Source organism: Pan paniscus, chromosome 7 (assembly GCF_029289425.2).
Source record: "Pan paniscus chromosome 7, NHGRI_mPanPan1-v2.0_pri, whole genome shotgun sequence".
Lineage (NCBI taxonomy): Eukaryota > Metazoa > Chordata > Mammalia > Primates > Hominidae > Pan > Pan paniscus.
In genome coordinates this window covers 69747155-69764459 of record NC_073256.2, presented here as the reverse complement: position 1 = coordinate 69764459, position 17305 = coordinate 69747155, and the positions used below count along the sequence as shown (strand labels likewise).

Sequence of the window (17305 nt, the reverse complement as noted above, 5' to 3'; positions counted from 1 at the left end):
ATCTGCTACCCCAAATTGATATACATATATCAGAATGTCTTCTTAATATACTCAAAAGGGAATTCTAGATTTCCAGCCCTTTGCCACAACCTTTCCCCAAACTGTTCGTCCCTTACTATTCCCATCTTAACAAATGGAACCCCTGTTTACCTAGTTATTAAAGAGAGAAATTTGGGAGTCATTCTTGTTTCCTCACTTTCCCCATTTCCCACATCAACAAGACCTATATCTTTGGTCCACAGACACCACCCTAGTTCAAGCCACCATCATCTTGCCTAGGATAATGCAACAGTCTATTGACTGATCTATTTTCACTGTCACTGTTGCCCCATTCCCATGGCCATTCTCTGAAAGTAGTCAGAGCCTCATTGTCCTTCAGTGGCTTCATGTTGCACTTAGAATTAAATGCAAACTTAGGTGCCAGGCACAGTGGCTCACACCTGTAATCCCAGCACTTTGGGAGGCCAAGGCAGGTGGATCACTTGAGGCCAGGAGTTCTAGACCAGCCTAGCCAACATGGTGAAACCCCATCTCTACTAAAAATACAAATGTTAGCCAGGTATAGTGGTGCGTGCCTGTAATCTCAGCTACTTGGGAGACTGAGGCAGGAGAATCACTTGAACCCGGGAGGCGGACTTTGCAGTGAGCCCAGATGGCACCATCGCACTCCAATCTGGGTGACAGAGAGAGACCCTGTCTCACAAATAAAAGAGAAAAAAAAGGAATTAAATGCAAACTTCTTGCCATGGCCTCTAAGTATCTGGCTGATCTGGTCCCTACTTGTCTCTATCCTCAAAGCATTAGGGAGACTTCTGTGAATGAAATAAGCAGCAAATTTTCTGTTTTAAAGAGGGGAGGCGCACACACACACACACACACACACACACACGAAGTGCTAATAAATAAAAAACTATTTCAGGGAGTAAGGAGTACCATGAAGACAATTAAACATGGGAATGTGTTAAAAAAGTAACCGATATCCTTGAGGACTTTTATCCTGAGTGGTCAAGGATTGCCTTTCCAAAGGGTCATTTAAGCTGAATGATACAAAGGAACTTTTAGCGCTTTCTAAGCAAAGGTTTATTTTGGAATTACATAGTAATCCCATGAAGGATCAGCTGGGGGCTCTGCTCCTTATCTGTCTAATTAAGACTCAAGCTGAGCAAGCAGGCACCCGCTTGAAACTTGCATGTTGTCGTGACAGATGAAAAGAGAATCTGGAGGATCTCACACCAACAATGGAAAGCTCTCAGCCAGGTGCAGTGGCTCATGCCTGTAATCCCAGCACTTCGGGAGGCCAAGGCGGGCGGATCACCTGTGATCAGGAGTTCAAAACCAGCCTGGCGAACATGGTGAAATCCCATCTTTACTAAAAATAGAAAAATTAGCTGGGCATGGTAGCAGGTGCCTGTAATCCCAGCTACTTGGGAGGCTGAGGAAGGAGAATCGCTATAACCCAGGAGGCAGAGGTTGTAGTGAGCCGAGACCGCACCATTGCACTCTAGCCTGGGCAACAAGAGTGAAACTTCGCCTCAAAAAATAAAAATAAAATAAAATAAAATAAAAATAAAAAAGAAAGAAAAGCTCTGGTCTGGAAGTGATGCTTGTCTCTTTCACTTACAACTCACTAACCAGAACTACTCACATGGCTTCATCCAAATCAAGCCTAGGAAATGCAATCCTACCATGTCCTGGAAAACAGAGAATCAGGAATATTTAGAAAACATAATTAATGACTACCACAATCCTTCAAACCAAGAGGAAAAATAAGAGGGAAAGGCCGGGCACCATGGCTCATGCCTGTAATCCCAACACTGTGGGAGGCCAAGGCGAGTGGATCACCTGAGATCAGGAGTTCCACACCAGCCTGACCAACATGGTGAAACCCCACCCTACTAAAAATACAAAATTAGCCAGGGGTGGTGGCACATGCCTGTAATCCCAGCTACTTGGGAGGCTGAGACAGGAGAATCACTTGAACATGGGAGGCAGAGTTTGCAGTGAGCTGAGATTGGACCATTGCACTCCAGCCTGGGTAACAAGAGTGAAACTCCCTTGCAAAAAAAAAAAAAAAAAAAAATAGGGAGGGAGGGAAAGACATAGATACATGCTTGGCAGTGGCAAGAGTTCTGTTAACTGTACAGGGGCATCAGTATTGCTAGGTCTGGTCCTTCTGGTAGGCACAGGACAGAAGGTGATCTGGTGAGCTTCCCCAAGTCTTTCTGCTATTTCACTCCTCTAAAATTGGGGAAATGGTTTCCTACTGTTTTACAGAGCTGCAAGAAAGAGCCCTTAAACTGTTACCTCCTTCTCCCTACTAATGATTTCAGTTTCCTAAGCTTCAGCCACACGGCCTTAAAATTCTCTAAAAGTAAAGAATAGTCTGGAGACATGTATATTCTCCATACCAACTTCACAGAGCAAAAATCAAAGAAATGGGCACAAGACTGGCTCAATTATTTCATAAATGGTTGATCATTGTAATTTTTTTTTTTAAGATGGAGTCTCTCACTGTTGCCCAGGCTGGAGTGCAGTGGCGCAATCTTGGCTCACTGCAACCTTCACCTCCCGGGTTCAAGCGATTCTCTTGCCTCAGCCTCTGGAGTAGCTGGGATTACAGGTGTGCACCACCACACCCAGGTAATTTTTGTATTTTTTGGTAGAGACGGTGTTTCGCCATTTTGGCCAAGCTGGTCTCGAACTCCTGACCTCAAGTGATCTGCCCGCCTGGGCCTCCCAAAGTGCTGGGATTACAGGCGTGAGCCACCACACCCAGCCTGATCATTGTAATTTTAAGACTATTTCTTATATATTACACACACATTTGTTTTTTGTGTTATTGTTGTTGTTTGAGATAGAGTCTCACTCTGTCACCCAGGCTGGAGTGCAATGGCGGGATCTTGGCTCACTGCAGCCTCCACCTCCTGGGTTCAAGCAATTCTCCTGCCTCAGCCTCCCGAGTAGCTGGGATTATAAGCACATGCCATCACACCCTGCTAATTTTTGTATTTTTCCTAGAAACAGGGTTTCACCATGTTGGTCAGGCTGGTCTCGAACTCCTGACCTCATGTGACCCACCCACCTCAGCCTCCCTAAGTGCTGGGATTACAAGCGTGAGCCACCACACCCAGCCTACACACACATTTGAAGGAGAAAGTAAAAGGTTCAGTCAAGGTCATAGATGCTCCTAAGACATACACTTTTTTTCTTTCAGTGTTGTTAGAGTGTCTTTGTCTTTTTAATAACTTAATCTTCTGTTCTTTTGGGAATCTATTTATTGTAAGATATTTTCAGTCTGATTCTGATATTAAATATAACTAATAGTAAACTGAATATCTGTGTGCCCACCACCCAGCTTATGAAATAAAATATTACATATACAATTATAGGCCCTTTTTCACATCTTATCACATTCCTCTTTCTCACAGCTTCCCCAGAAGTAACCAACATTCTGAATTTGGAATTTATCTTTCCCATGCATTTCTTCATACTTTTATTATATGTGTATATATATATATCCATTAACAATATATTGTTCAGATTTTTGCTTTTATTTATTTATTTATTTTGAGACGGAATCTCATTTTTCACCTAGGGTGGAGTGCAGTGGTGTGGTCTTGGTTCACTGCAACCTCTGCCTCCTGGTTTCAAGCTATTGCTATTCTCCTGCCTCAGCCTCCCCATAACTGGGATTATAGGCATGTGCCACCACACCTGGCTAATTTTTTTATATTTTTAGTAGAGATAGGGTTTCATCACGTTGGCCAGGCTTGTCTCAAACTCCTGACCTCAAGTGATCCATCTGCCTCAGCCTCCCAAAGTGCTGGGATTACAGGCATGAGCCACTGCGCCCACCCAGATTTTTGCTTTTAGTACAGCTGGATTTTCTTTTTTGAAAAAATGAGATTTGGCCGGGCACAGTGGCTCACACCTGTAATCCCAACACTTTGGGAGGCCGAGGCAGGCGGTTCACGAGGTCAGGAGATTGAGACCATCCTGGCTAACACAGTGAAAACCCATCTCTACTAAAAATACAAAAAAATTAGCCAGGCTTGGTGGCGGGCACCTGTAGTCCCAGCTACTCGGGAGGCTGAGGTAGGAGAATGGCAGGAACCCAGGAGGCAGAGCTTGCAGTGAGCTGAGATAGCGCCACTGCACTCCAGCTTACGGAGAGAGTTTCAAAGGAGAATTGATCAGCACATTGTGTGAGGAAACTACCAAGGCCAGTAAAAGCCCACCAGAAAGATTCTGGCAGAGCCAGTCTCAGAACTCACACAAGGTTGGGAAAACTTCATGTTCCCATCAGCCAAATCAAAAGATCTAACAGAAGGGGCATTATCACAAGGGTGTTGTACCAATACTGAGACCAAATTAGTCCTACACTAAAGGCTGTAGTGGGCCCACCTAACAAAGCAAAAAAGCAAGCCTCAAAATAACAAAGTTGATTTTAAGTGACTTAATTGTATCCCAAAACAAGGCCCCCAAATCAGAAAAAAATACAAAAACTTCATTAATCAACAAAGTAAAATTTACAGTATCTGTCATTTAGTAAAAAATTGCCACTTATGATCAGGCAGGAAAATCAGATCTATGATGAAAAAAAATCACTCAATATAAACAGACCCAGAAATGGCAGAAGCGATAGAAATTGTTGTCAAGAAAGTTAAAACAGTTAATATATGGGTCATGTGTTCAAGAAGGTAGAAGGATGAGCACTTTAAGGAGAGATATAAAAAAAGTTTTAAGGTTCATGACAATGTGAATATACTTAACACTACGGAACTGTATACTTAAAAATGTTTGGTCAAGTGCGGTGGCTTACACCTGTGATCCCAGCACTTTGGGAGGCCAAGGCAGGCAGATCACGAGGTCAGGAGATCGAGACCATCCTGGCCAACATGGTGAAACCCTGTCTCTACAAAAATACAAAAATTAGCTGGGTGTGGTGACATGCACCTGTAATCCCAGCTACTTGGGAGGTTGAGGCAGAAGAATCGCTTGAACCCAGGAGGCAGAGATTGCAGTGAGCTGAGATCACACCACTGCACTCCAACCTGGCGACAGAGCGATACTCCATCTTAAAAAAAAAAAATTTAAGATGACAACTTTTATGTGACATGTTTTTACCATAATAAAAAGAACACATCTGCTAATTAACAGACAAAAACAAACCTACAAGTAGACATGTAGAGATGAAAAATACGATGTCTGAGAGGAAACATAGTCTGAAAAAGATCATCAGCAGGTTAAACACTGTAGAAGATATAATTAATACACTTGGGGACAACATAAATCATCTAAAATGAAACAGAGGAAAGACTGGAAAAAATAAACATAACATCAGTGAGCAGTGGAATAACATCAAGTGGCCTAGTACAGGTGTCATTGAATTCCCAAAAATTGTGGAGCAAGAATGGACAAAAAAAATACAAGAAATAAAGGCTAACTTTTTCCAAATTTAATGATAATTATAATGACAATTATAAGCCTACATTTCCAAGGAGATCAATGAACCCCAAGCAGGAGAAATTTTAAAAACTATTCCAAGGCACATATCTTTGTCAATTTGGGCCAATACACAAATTATCATAGACTGGGTAGTATAAGCAACAAATATCTGTTTTCCACAGTTCTGGATGCTGGAAGTCCAGGACCAGGATGCCAGCATAGTCAGGTTCTGGTGAGGGGTCTCTTCCAGGTTGCAGACAGCTGACTTATTGTTGGCAGAAAGAAGGCTGGAGAGCTCCCTGTGATCTCTTTCAAAAGGGCACTAAGCTCCCTGCAGTCTTTTTTATAAGGGCGCTAATCGCATCCATGAGATCTTCACCCTCATGACATTATGACCTCCCAAAGGCCCCACCTCCTAACAACATCATATTGAGGATTAGGATTTCAACATATGAATTTGGGGGAGAACACGCTACTTTAGTCTACAGTAGCACATCATAATTATACGCCTAAAATCAGTGGTAAAGAAACAATTTTAAAGCAGCCAAAAAATAAAAAAAACACACATGTACAGAGGAACACAGATAAGAATGGCAGCAGACTTTTGTTTCTTTTTTTCTATTCTCAAGCTAACATGTAATAGACGTCTTGAAATGAATGAAAACCAGAAGACACTGAAGCAACATCTTTAAAGTCCTGGAAAAAAAAAGAGGCTGGGCGTGGTGGCTTACACCTGTAATCCCAGCACTTTGGGAGGCTGAGGCAGGCGGATCACCTGAGGTCGGGAGTTCAAGACCAGCCTGACCAACATGGAGAAATCCCGTCTCTAATAAAAATACAAAATTAGCTGGGCATGGTGGCAGGAGCCTGTAATCCCAGCTATTCAGGAGGCTAAGGCAGGAGAATCACTTGAACCTGGGAGGCAGAGGTTGCAGTGAGCCAAGATCGTGCCATTGCACTCCAGCCTGGGTAACAGAGCAAAACACCATCTCAAAAAAAAGAAAACCACCAGAACGACCACCTAGAATTCTATATATAGTGAATATGTAGTGGCTGAAAACTTCCCACATTTGATGAAAAACATTTATTCACACATCCAAGAAGCTCAATGAATTCTAAGAAGGATAAATCAAAGAAGAGCCACATCTAGACACATCAAAGTCAAATGTCGAGAGCTGAAGGTATATATCCGGATAAATTAATGGCAGGGATCTAAGCACATCCTTGTACTCCAACTGTCAATCAACAAATGGATGGATAAATGAAGTATAGTATATACATATGATGGGATATTATTAAGTCTTAAAAAGGAATGACATTTGGGCCGGGCACAGCAGCTCATGCCTGTAATCCCAGCACTCTGGGGGGCTGAGGCAGGCAGATAATGAGGTCAGGAGTTCGAGACCAGCCTGACCAACATAGTGAAACCCCATCTCTACTAAAAATATAAAAATTAGGTGGGCGTGGTGGCACATGCCTGTAATCCCAGCTACTTGGGAGGCTGAGGCAGGAGAATCACTTGAACCCAGGAGACAGAGGTTGCAGTGAGCCAAGATCACACCACTGCACTCCAGCCTGGGTAACAGAGTGAGAGTCCATCTCAAAAAAAAAATACAAAAAAATTATCCAGGTCTGGTTGTATGCACCTGTAATCCCAGCTACTCAGGAGGCTGAGGCAGGAGAATCACTTGAACCCGGGAGGCAGAAGTTGTGGTGAGCCAAGATCGCGCCACTGCACTCCAGCCTTGGTGACAGAGTGAAACTCCATCTCAAAAAAAAAATTGTTACTAAAAATAGAGAAGGACATTGTATAATGATAAAGGGGTCAACCTATGAGGAAAATATAGCAATTATAAACATATATGCACCTAACACCAAAGCACCAAAGTACATAAAGCGAAAACTGACAGAAGTGAAAGAAGATATAGACAATTCAAAAACAGTAGTTGGAGACTTCAATTCCTCAAATTCAATAATGGATTTAAAAAATAGGCAGAAAATGTCTAGGTTATAGAAGATTTGGACAACACTATAAACTAGTTAGACCTAATAGACATCTATTGAATACTCTACCCAAAAACAGCAGAATATATATTATTCTCAAATGCAGATGGAGTATTCTCCATAATAGATCACATGCTAGGCCATTAAACAAGCCTTGATAGATTTTAAGTGACTGAAATAATGTAAAGTACATTTGCTAAAAACACTGGAATTTGTGAAAGAAATTTAGGAAATTCACAAAAATATGGAACTTTAAAAACGCAATCTTAAATACCATTGGGTTAAATAATAAATCACAAAGGAAGTCAAAAAATACTTTGAGATGAATGAAAACAAAAACACAACTAAAACTTACCAGATTCAGGTAAAAGCAGCACTTGCAGGGAAATTCATGGCTATAGTTGCCTATATTAAACGAGAAGACAGCTCTCAAATTAATAACTAACATTCCACTTTGAAAACTGAAGAAGAGCAAACTGAACCTAAAGAATAAAATAGTAAAGATATAATGAAAAGAAATAAAATAGAGGATAGAAAAATAATAACCAAGAACCCAAAAGTTGGTATTTGAAAAGATTAACAATATTGATAAGCATTTAGCTGCATTGACCAAGAAAAAATGGAAACAACTCAAATATCTATCAACTTATTAATGTAAATAAAAGGGTATATCCATACAATGGAACATTACTTGAAAATAAGAAGGAATAAAGTATCAATACATGCTATCACATGGATGAACCTTGAGAACATTGTACTAAGTGAAAGAAAACCACATATGTATGTCTAAAACAGGCAAATCTATAGAGATAGAAAGTAGATTAATTGTTGTTGTAGGGGTAGGGTGGGGGAATTGGGAGTGATTGCTAATAGATAGAGTTTCTTTTGTAGGTGATCTAAATACAGTTATGCATCGCTTAACAACCAGGATGCGTTTTGAGAAATACATCATTAGGCAATTTTGTCATTGTGTGAACATCATAGAATGTACTTACACAGACCTAGATGGTATAGCTTGCTATATACCTAAGCTATATGGTATAGACTATTGCTCCTAGGTTACAAACCTATACAGCATGTTACTGTACTAAATACTCTAAGCAACTGTAACATAATGGTATTACAGTCATGCACAGCATACTGACATTTTGGTTAACAATGGACTGCATATACAACAGTGGTCTCATAAGATTATAATGGAGTTGCCCTACACAGGTATACCATTTTTTCACTTTGGGAGGCCATGATGGGCAGATCACTTGAGCCCAGGAATTCAAGACAAGCCTGCACAACATGGAAAATACCTGTCTCTACAAAGAAATAGAAAAATTAGCCAGGTGTGGTGGTGTGTGCCCGTAGTCCCAGATACTAGGGAGGCTGAGGCAGAAGGATCGCTTGAGCATGGGAGGTGGAGGCTGCAGTGAGGTGAGATTGTGCCACTGGACTCCAGCCTGGGCAACAGAGTGAAAGTGTCTCAAAACAAAAAAAAGTATACCATTTTTTAATCTTTTATATTAGGTTGGTGCAAATGTAATTGCAGTTTTTGCACTGTGGAAATTTGCTGTTTGATATTGGAATACATTCTTAAATAAATGTGGTTCTGTTATACATCATTTTCATGAACATTTCTCACTTTATGTATTTTTGCTAATGACTTATTACTTGATGTTTATTTTATATTTATTTTAGAATATGAAAATGATGTTCTACAAAAAGCAAATTCAAACGATTTTCTTATTCAAGTTCAAAATAGGTCGTAAAGCAGTGGAGACAACTTGCAACATCACCAACGCATTTGGCCCAGGAACTGCTAACGAACATACAGTGCAGTGGTGGTTCAAGAAGTTTTGCAAAGGAGATGAGAGCCTTGAAGATGAGGAGCATAGTGGAAGGCCATCAGAAGTTGACAACAACCAATTGAGAGTAATCATTGAAGCTGATCCTCTTACAAGTACACAAGAAGTTGCCGAAGAACTGAACGTCAACCATTCTGCAGTCATGCGGCACTTGAAGCAAATCGAAAAGGTGAAAAAGCTCGATAAGTGGGTGCCACAAGAGCTGAGTGAAAATTTAAAAAGTCATCTTTCTGAAGTGTCATCTTCTCGTGTTGCAGGCAACAACAATGAACCATTTCTCAATTGGTTTGTGACGGGCGACGAAAAGTGGATTTTGTACAACAATCAGCAACGACTAAGTCAGTGGCTGGACCCAGAAGAAGCTCCAAAGCACTTCCCAAAGCCAGACTTGCACCAAAAAAGGTCATGGTCACTGTTTGGTGGTCTGCTGTCGGTCTGATTCACTGCAGCTTTCTGAATCCTGCTGAAACCACTACATCTGAGAAGTATGCTCAGCAAATTGATGAGATGCATTGAAAACTGCAATGCCTGAAGCCAGCATTGGTCAACAGAAAGGGACCAATTCTTCACAACAACACCCAACCGCACCTCGCACAACCAATGCTTCAAAAGTTGAATGAATTGGGCTACAAAGTTTCGCCTCATCCACCATATTCACCTGATGTCCCGCCAACCAACTACCACTTCTTCAAGCATCTCGACAGTTTTTAGCAGGGAAAATGCTTTCACAACCAGCAGCATGCAGAAAATGCTTTCCAAGAGTTAATCGAATCCTGAAGCATGGATTTTTACACTACAGAAATTAACATACTTATTTATCATTGGCAAAAATGTGTTGATTTTAATGGTTCCTATTTTGATTAACAAAGACGTGTTTGAGCCTAGTTATAATGATTTAAAATTCATGGTCTGAAACCACAATTACTTTTGGACCAATCTAATACCATATTTTGACTGTATCTTTTCTATGCTTAGATACACGAAATACCACAGTGTTACAATTGCATACAATATTCAGTAGAGTGACGTGCTGTACAGGTTTATAACCTAGGAGTCATAGGCTATCCTATATAGCCTATGCGTATAGTAGACTAGAACATCTAGGTTTGTGTAAGCATACTTTATGACAATTGCACAATGACAAAATCATCTAATGATGCATTTTTTAATGTATCCCTACCATTAAGCAATGTACTTGTACTCCACTTGTACATTAAGCAATGTACTTCTACTCCACTTGTACATCTTGTGTATCTTAACATAGTATGTGCTATACTATTATACAGCTGGCAGTAGATTTGTTTACACCAGCATCACCACAAACATGTGAGTAATGTATTGTGGTACAACATTATGACAGCTATGACATTACAAGGCCGTAGGAATTTTTTACCTCCATTATAATCTTACAGGACAACTGCCACATATGTGGTCTGTCATTGACTGAAATGTCATCATGCTGTGCATGACTGTATTTTGAATTAGATGATGGTGATGGTTGTGCAAATTTTAGATCTCACACTTTACATAGGTATACGGTATGTGAATTATAGCTTTATAAAGCTATTTTTAAAAAGATTTTTTAAAAAAGAAGACATAGATAAAATAACTAGCTTTATGCCTAGGAAAAGGAAATTAATTTTAAGTTAAAAACCTTTTCCCACACCAGGTGTAGTAGCCCATGCCTGTAATCCTAGCACTTTGGGAAGCCAAGCAGGAGGATCACTTGAGACCAGGAGTGTGAGACTAGCCTGGCAACGTAGTGAGACCCCATTTCTCCAAAAAAATTAAAGAAAAAAATGAACAGGGCATAGTGGTGCATGCCTGTGTTCCCAGCTACTCAGGAGGCTGAAGTAAGAGAATGGCTTCAGCTTTGGTGGGGGTCAAGGCTGCAGTGAGCTGCGATTGTGCCACTACACTCCAGCCTAGGTGACAGAGTAAGACCCCATCTCAAAAAAGAAAGAAAGAAAAGAAGAACAAACAAGATAAAACAACCCAACCTTTTCCACAAGGAAAACTCCAGGCCTAAATGGCTTTACTGGTAAATTCTAGCAAACATTTAAGAAGAAATAATACGAGTTCCATACACTCTTTCAGACTTTTGAAGAGGGTGGAATACTCCGACTCATTCTGAGGCCAGCACTATCCTGATATCAAAACCAGATAAAGACATTACAATAAAAGAGAACTACAAACCAATATCCTTCATGAAAAAAAATTCTTAACAACTTTTAACAAATTAAATCCAACTAAATATATAAAAGACAATAGGTAATGACCAAGTGGGGTTTATCCCAGAAAGGCAAAATTGGCTTAATATTTTAAAAATTAGTCAATATAATTCACCATATTGACAGACTTAAAAATTATTTTAATAAATGTAGAAAAAGCATTTGTCACAAAAGGTTCATTTATTGCAATAATTCTCAGCAAATGAGGAATGAAAGGGAACTTCCTCAACCTGATAAAGTGTATGTACAAAAAACTTACAGGCTGGGGCCGGGTGCAGTGGCTGACGCCTGTAATCCCAGCACTTTGGGAGGCCGAGGCAGGTGGATCACCTGAGGTCAGGAGTTCCAGGCTAGCATGGCCAACATGGTGAAACCCCACTCTCTACTAAAAATACAAAAAAGTAGCCAGGCGTGGGAGTGGGCATCTGTAATCCCAGCTACTCGGGAGGCTAAGGCAGGAGAATTGCTTGAACCGGGGAGGCGGAGGTTGCCGTGAGACCAGATCATGCCATTGCACTGCAGCCTGCACAAGAGCAAAACTCCATCTCAAAACATGCACACAAACAAAACCTTACAGGCTGGGCACAGTGGCTGTCACCTGTAATCCCAGCACTTTGGGAGGCTGGGGCAGGTGGATCACTTGAGGTGAAGAGTTCGAGACCAGCCTGGGCAACATGGCCAACCCGTCTCTACCAAAAATACAAAAATTAGCTGGGCGTGTCCAGGCGTGGTGGCTCACACCTGGATTCCCAGCACTTTGGGAGGCCGAGGCGGGCAGATCACTTGAGGTCAGCAATTCGAGACCAGCCTGCCCAACCTGGTGAAACCCCGTCTCTACTAAAAATACAAAAATTAGCCGAGTGTGATGGCGGGCACCCGTAATCCCAGCTACTCAGGAGGCTGAGGCGGGAGAATCACTTGAACCCAGGAGGCGGAGGTTGCAGCGAGCTGAGATTGTGCCATTGCACTCCAGCCTGGGCGACAGAGCAAGACTCCATCTCAAAACAAACAACGACAAAAAATTAGCCAGGCGTGGTGGTGGGCGCCTCTAATCCCAGCCACTCAGGAGGCTGAGGCAGGAGAATCGCTTAAATCTGGGAGGCAGAGGTTGCAATGAGCTGAGATCGTGCCACTGCACTCTCAAAATACAAACAAACAACAACAACAAAAAACCTTATAGGCCACGTGAGGTGGCTCACACCTGTAATTCCAGCACTTTGGGAGGCTAAGGTAGGAGAATTGCTTGAGCCCAGAATTTTGAGACCAGCCTGGGCAACATAGTGGAACCCCCATCTCTACAAAACATAAAAAAAATTTGCCGGGGGTGGTGGCTCAGGCCTGTACTCCCAGCTACTCAGGAGGCTGAGGTGGAAGGATCACTTGAGCCCAGGAGGTGGAGGCTGCAGTGAGATGTGATTGTGACACTCTACTACAGCCTGGGTGACAAAGTGAGACCCTGTCTCAAAAAATAAAAAAACTTACACTTAACATTATACTTAAGGGTGAAAGGCTGAATACTTTTGCCCTAATATCTGGAATGAAGCAACGTTCATTCACAACTTCTATTGGAGGTCCTAGATAGTGTGATAAGGCAAAAGAAAACAACAGACATAATCACTAGAAAAAAGGCAAAACTATTTATTTGCAATTACGTAATTGTCTAAAGAATCCTAAGAAATCTACAAAAAGAGCTACCAGAACTTTTATGTGGGTATAGAAAATTGCAAATACAAAATCAATGTGCAAAGTTCAGTTCAATTTCTATATCTAGCAATAAACAATCAAATTGAAATTTTAAATACCATTTAAAGTAGCATGGAAAATATGGAATTCCTGGGGACAAATTTAACAAAAGATATGCAGACCTATACATTGAAAAGTATAAAATAAAGCTGACAGAAATCCAAGGTGACCTAAATAAATTGGGAGATATACTAGTTCATGGATCAGAAGACTCAGTTTTCTTCAAATTGGTCTATAGATTTAAGGCAATCTCAGTGAAAATCCTAATAGGCTTGTATGGAGGAATAGGCAAGCCAATTCCAAAATGAATGCAGAAATGCTAGAATAGCCAAAGTAACTTCAAGATAGAAAAACAAAGTAGGAGGAGTTACAGTCATTGATTTTAGGCTTATAGAACCAGACCAGTCCAGATGAGGTGGTATTGGCATAGACATACAGATCAATGGAACATCGTAAAGAACTCAGAAGCAGGTTCACAAATTTATGGACGACTGATTGTTTAACAGCTTTATTAAGATACAATTCACACATTTAAAATGTGCATTTGAGGGACTTTTAGTACACTCAGAGTTGTGCAACCATCACCACAATCTAATCTTAAAACATTTAGGTTACCCACAAAGAAAACCCTATATTGATTAATAGTCACTCCCCATTTCCTCCCAAATCCCCCCAACCCCCTGTCCCTAGGCAATCACCAATCTACTTTCTGTCACTATGGACTTGCTTGTCTGGACATTTTACATAAATGGTATCATGCAGTATGGGGTCTTTTTCCCTTCTGGAATTGCCCAAAATTTGGTGGGAGGAACCAGCTAAATTGTCTCCCAACTGTAGCCAGTTATTCCAATACCATTTATGGAAAATTTTCTTTTTTTTCCCCACTGGTTTGAAATGTTAATGAAATACCCTCATCATGTACCTATTTCTCCCTCATATGTGTGTTTTCCTCAGAGTTTAATTCTGTTCTAGAAATAAATCCAAGTCACAAAGAATATTCAGTAAATGATCTGATTTGCTTTTTTCTCTGTGCTGGTAATTTGCTATTGCAATTTCTGTAATTCTAAATGATGTCATACATTTGGGAAGATTAGTGCCACATCAGTACTCTTTTTCGTTTGTTTGTTTGTTTTTAAGACGAGTTGCCCAAGCTGGAGTGCAGTGGCACGATCTCGGCTCACTGCAACCTCCGCCTCCAAGGTTCAATTGATTCTCCTGCCTCAGCCTCCTGAGTAGCTGGGATTACAGGCACACGCCATAATGCCCAGTTAATTTGCGTATTTTCAGTAGAGATGGGGTTTCACTGTGTTGTCCAAGCTGGCCTCGAACTCCCGACCTAAGGTGATCTGCCTGCCTCGGCCTCCCAAAGTGCTGGGATTACACGCGTGAGCCACCGCATCGGGCCCTATTTCTATTTTAATATTAATGAATATTCTTCTATGTTTATTCTCCCATGTTAATAAATTTTATAAGTAACTAAATTAAAAAGTCTTATTGGGGTATTTAAATATCATGTTTATTAAAGCATAATATTTTGAGATTTTAATGGGGATTACATTGCATTAGTAGATTAATTCTAAGAAAATTGACAACCTTACAGTATTAGATTTTCCTATCCAATTATGTCTTTTTTTGTACTTTGGTAGCTTTTTACTTTTCCTGATATAGGTCTTGTAAATTCAAGTTTTGCTTGTGTAAAGTAAAACTGTCTCTGTTGACTGATGTCATAATCTTATTTATAGAAAATCCTAAAAACTCCACCAAAAAACCTGTTATAACTAATGAACAAATACAGTAAAGTTACAGGATACAAAATCTACATACAAAAATCAGTTGTGTTAGTTACCTTAAGAACAAACTATTCAAAAACATTTTTTTTTTTTTGAGATGGAGTTTCGCTCTTGTTGCCCAGGCTGGAGTGCAATGGTGCGATCTTGGCTCATCGCAACCTCTGCCTCCCAGGTTCAAGCAATTCTCCTGCCTCCCAGGTTCAAGCAATTCTCCTGCCTCAACCTCCCGAGTAGCTGGGATTACAGGCATGCACCACCACGCCCAGCTAATTTTGTATTTTTAGTAGAGATGGGGTTTCTCCATGTTGAGGCAGGTCTAGAACTCCTGACCTCAGGTGATCCGCCCACCTCAGCCTCCCAAAGTGCGGGATTACAGGCGTGAGCCACCGCACCCGACCTATTCAAAAAAAATTGTTAATCCCATTTATAATAGTATAAAAAAAATACTTAGGTATAACTTTAACCAAGAAGGTGAAAGCTCTATAAAACTGTAAAAACTGTAAAGCATTGATGAAAAAGATTAGACAACAATAAATGGAAAGGTATCTCATGTTTATGGATCGGAAAAATTAGTATTGTTAAAAATGTCCTTACTACCCATCAATCTATAGATCTACAGATTCAACGCAATCCCTGTCAAAATCCCAATGGCTTTTTTTACAGAAATAGAAAAAAAAAAACCTAAAATTCACATGGAACCACAAAGACCCCTAATTGTCAAAAGAATCTTGAGAAAGAACAAAGCTGGAGGCATCACACTTCCTGAATTCAAATTATTGTATCTTACAAAGCTATAGCAATCAAAGCAGTATGGGGTTGGTATAAAAATAAACACATACACAAGTTGAACAGAATAGAAAGCCCAGAAATAATTCCATGCATATAAATCAACTAATTTTTAACAAGGGCACCAAGAATACTCAATGGGGAAAGGATAGTCTCTTCAATAAATAGTGTTGGGAAAACTGTTTATCCATGTGCAAAAGAATGAAATTGGACCCTTATCTATACACAATACACAAAAATAAACTCAAAATGGATTAAAGTCTTAAACATGAGACCTGAAACCATAAAACTCCTAGAAAGAAACATAGGAAAAAAATCTCCTTAACGTTGGTCTTGGCAATGATATTTTGGATATGATACCAAAAGCACAGGCAATAAAAGCAAAAATCAACAAGTAGGATTATATCAAATTAAAAAGCTTCTGCACAGCAAAGCAAACAATCAACAAAGTGAAAGGGCAATCAACAGATGGGAGAAAATATCTGCACACCATGTATCTGATAAAAGGTTCATATTCTAAATATACACGGAATTCATACAACTGAATAGCAAAACAAACAAACAACTTGACTAAAATATGGGCAAAGGACCTGAATAGACATTTCACACAAGAGGACATGCAAATGGCCAGCAGAAATATGAAAAGATGCTCAGCATCATTAATCACCAGAGAAATGCAAATCAATACCTCAATGCGACATCATCTTACACCTGTTAAGGTGGCCATTATCAAGAAAGCAGAAGACAACTGCTGGCAAGGATATGGAGAAAAGGGAACCCTTGTACACTGCTGGTAGAAATGCAAATTGCTGTAGCTGTTACGGAAAACAGTATGGAGCTCCCTCAAAAAATTATAAATAGAACTATCAAGTGATCTCACAATCCTATTTATGGGTATATAGCCAAAGGAATTGAAATCAGGAGCTCAAAGATATATTTGCATTCCCATGTTTATTGCAGTATTATTCACAGTAGCCAAGATATGGAGACAACCTAAATGTATACTAAGAAATGAATGAATACAGAAATACAATGGAATATTATTTAGCCTTAAACCAAAAAAAAATCCTGCCATTCAGGACAACATGGTAGGACCTGGAGGACGGTATGTTAAGTGAAATAAACCAGACAAAGAAAGATAAACATAGTATGATTTCACTTGTATGTGGAGTCTCAAATAGTCAAGCTCATAGAAGCAGGGACTAGAATGATGGTTGCCAGAGGCTGAGGAGAGGGGTAAATGGAGAGGTGAAGGATGAGGAGTACAAAGTTTCAGTTATGCAAGATAAATTCTGGAGATCTATACAACACAGTGCCTATAACAATATTGTATACTTAAAATTGCTAAGATGATAGATCTTCTGTTACGTGTTCTTACCAAAACCAACCAACAAAAACAAAAGCCTCCACAATATGTTTATTTTTATTTTTGATACAGGGTCTCGCT

The 17305-nt window shown here is 40.2% G+C and overlaps 1 pseudogene; it reads left to right on the top strand.

Annotated features, from left to right (window-relative positions):
* The first annotated feature begins 9144 nt into the window (after positions 1-9144).
* On the top strand, positions 9145-10172 carry LOC134730875 (histone-lysine N-methyltransferase SETMAR-like; annotated as a pseudogene).
* The last annotated feature ends 7133 nt before the right edge of the window (positions 10173-17305 follow it).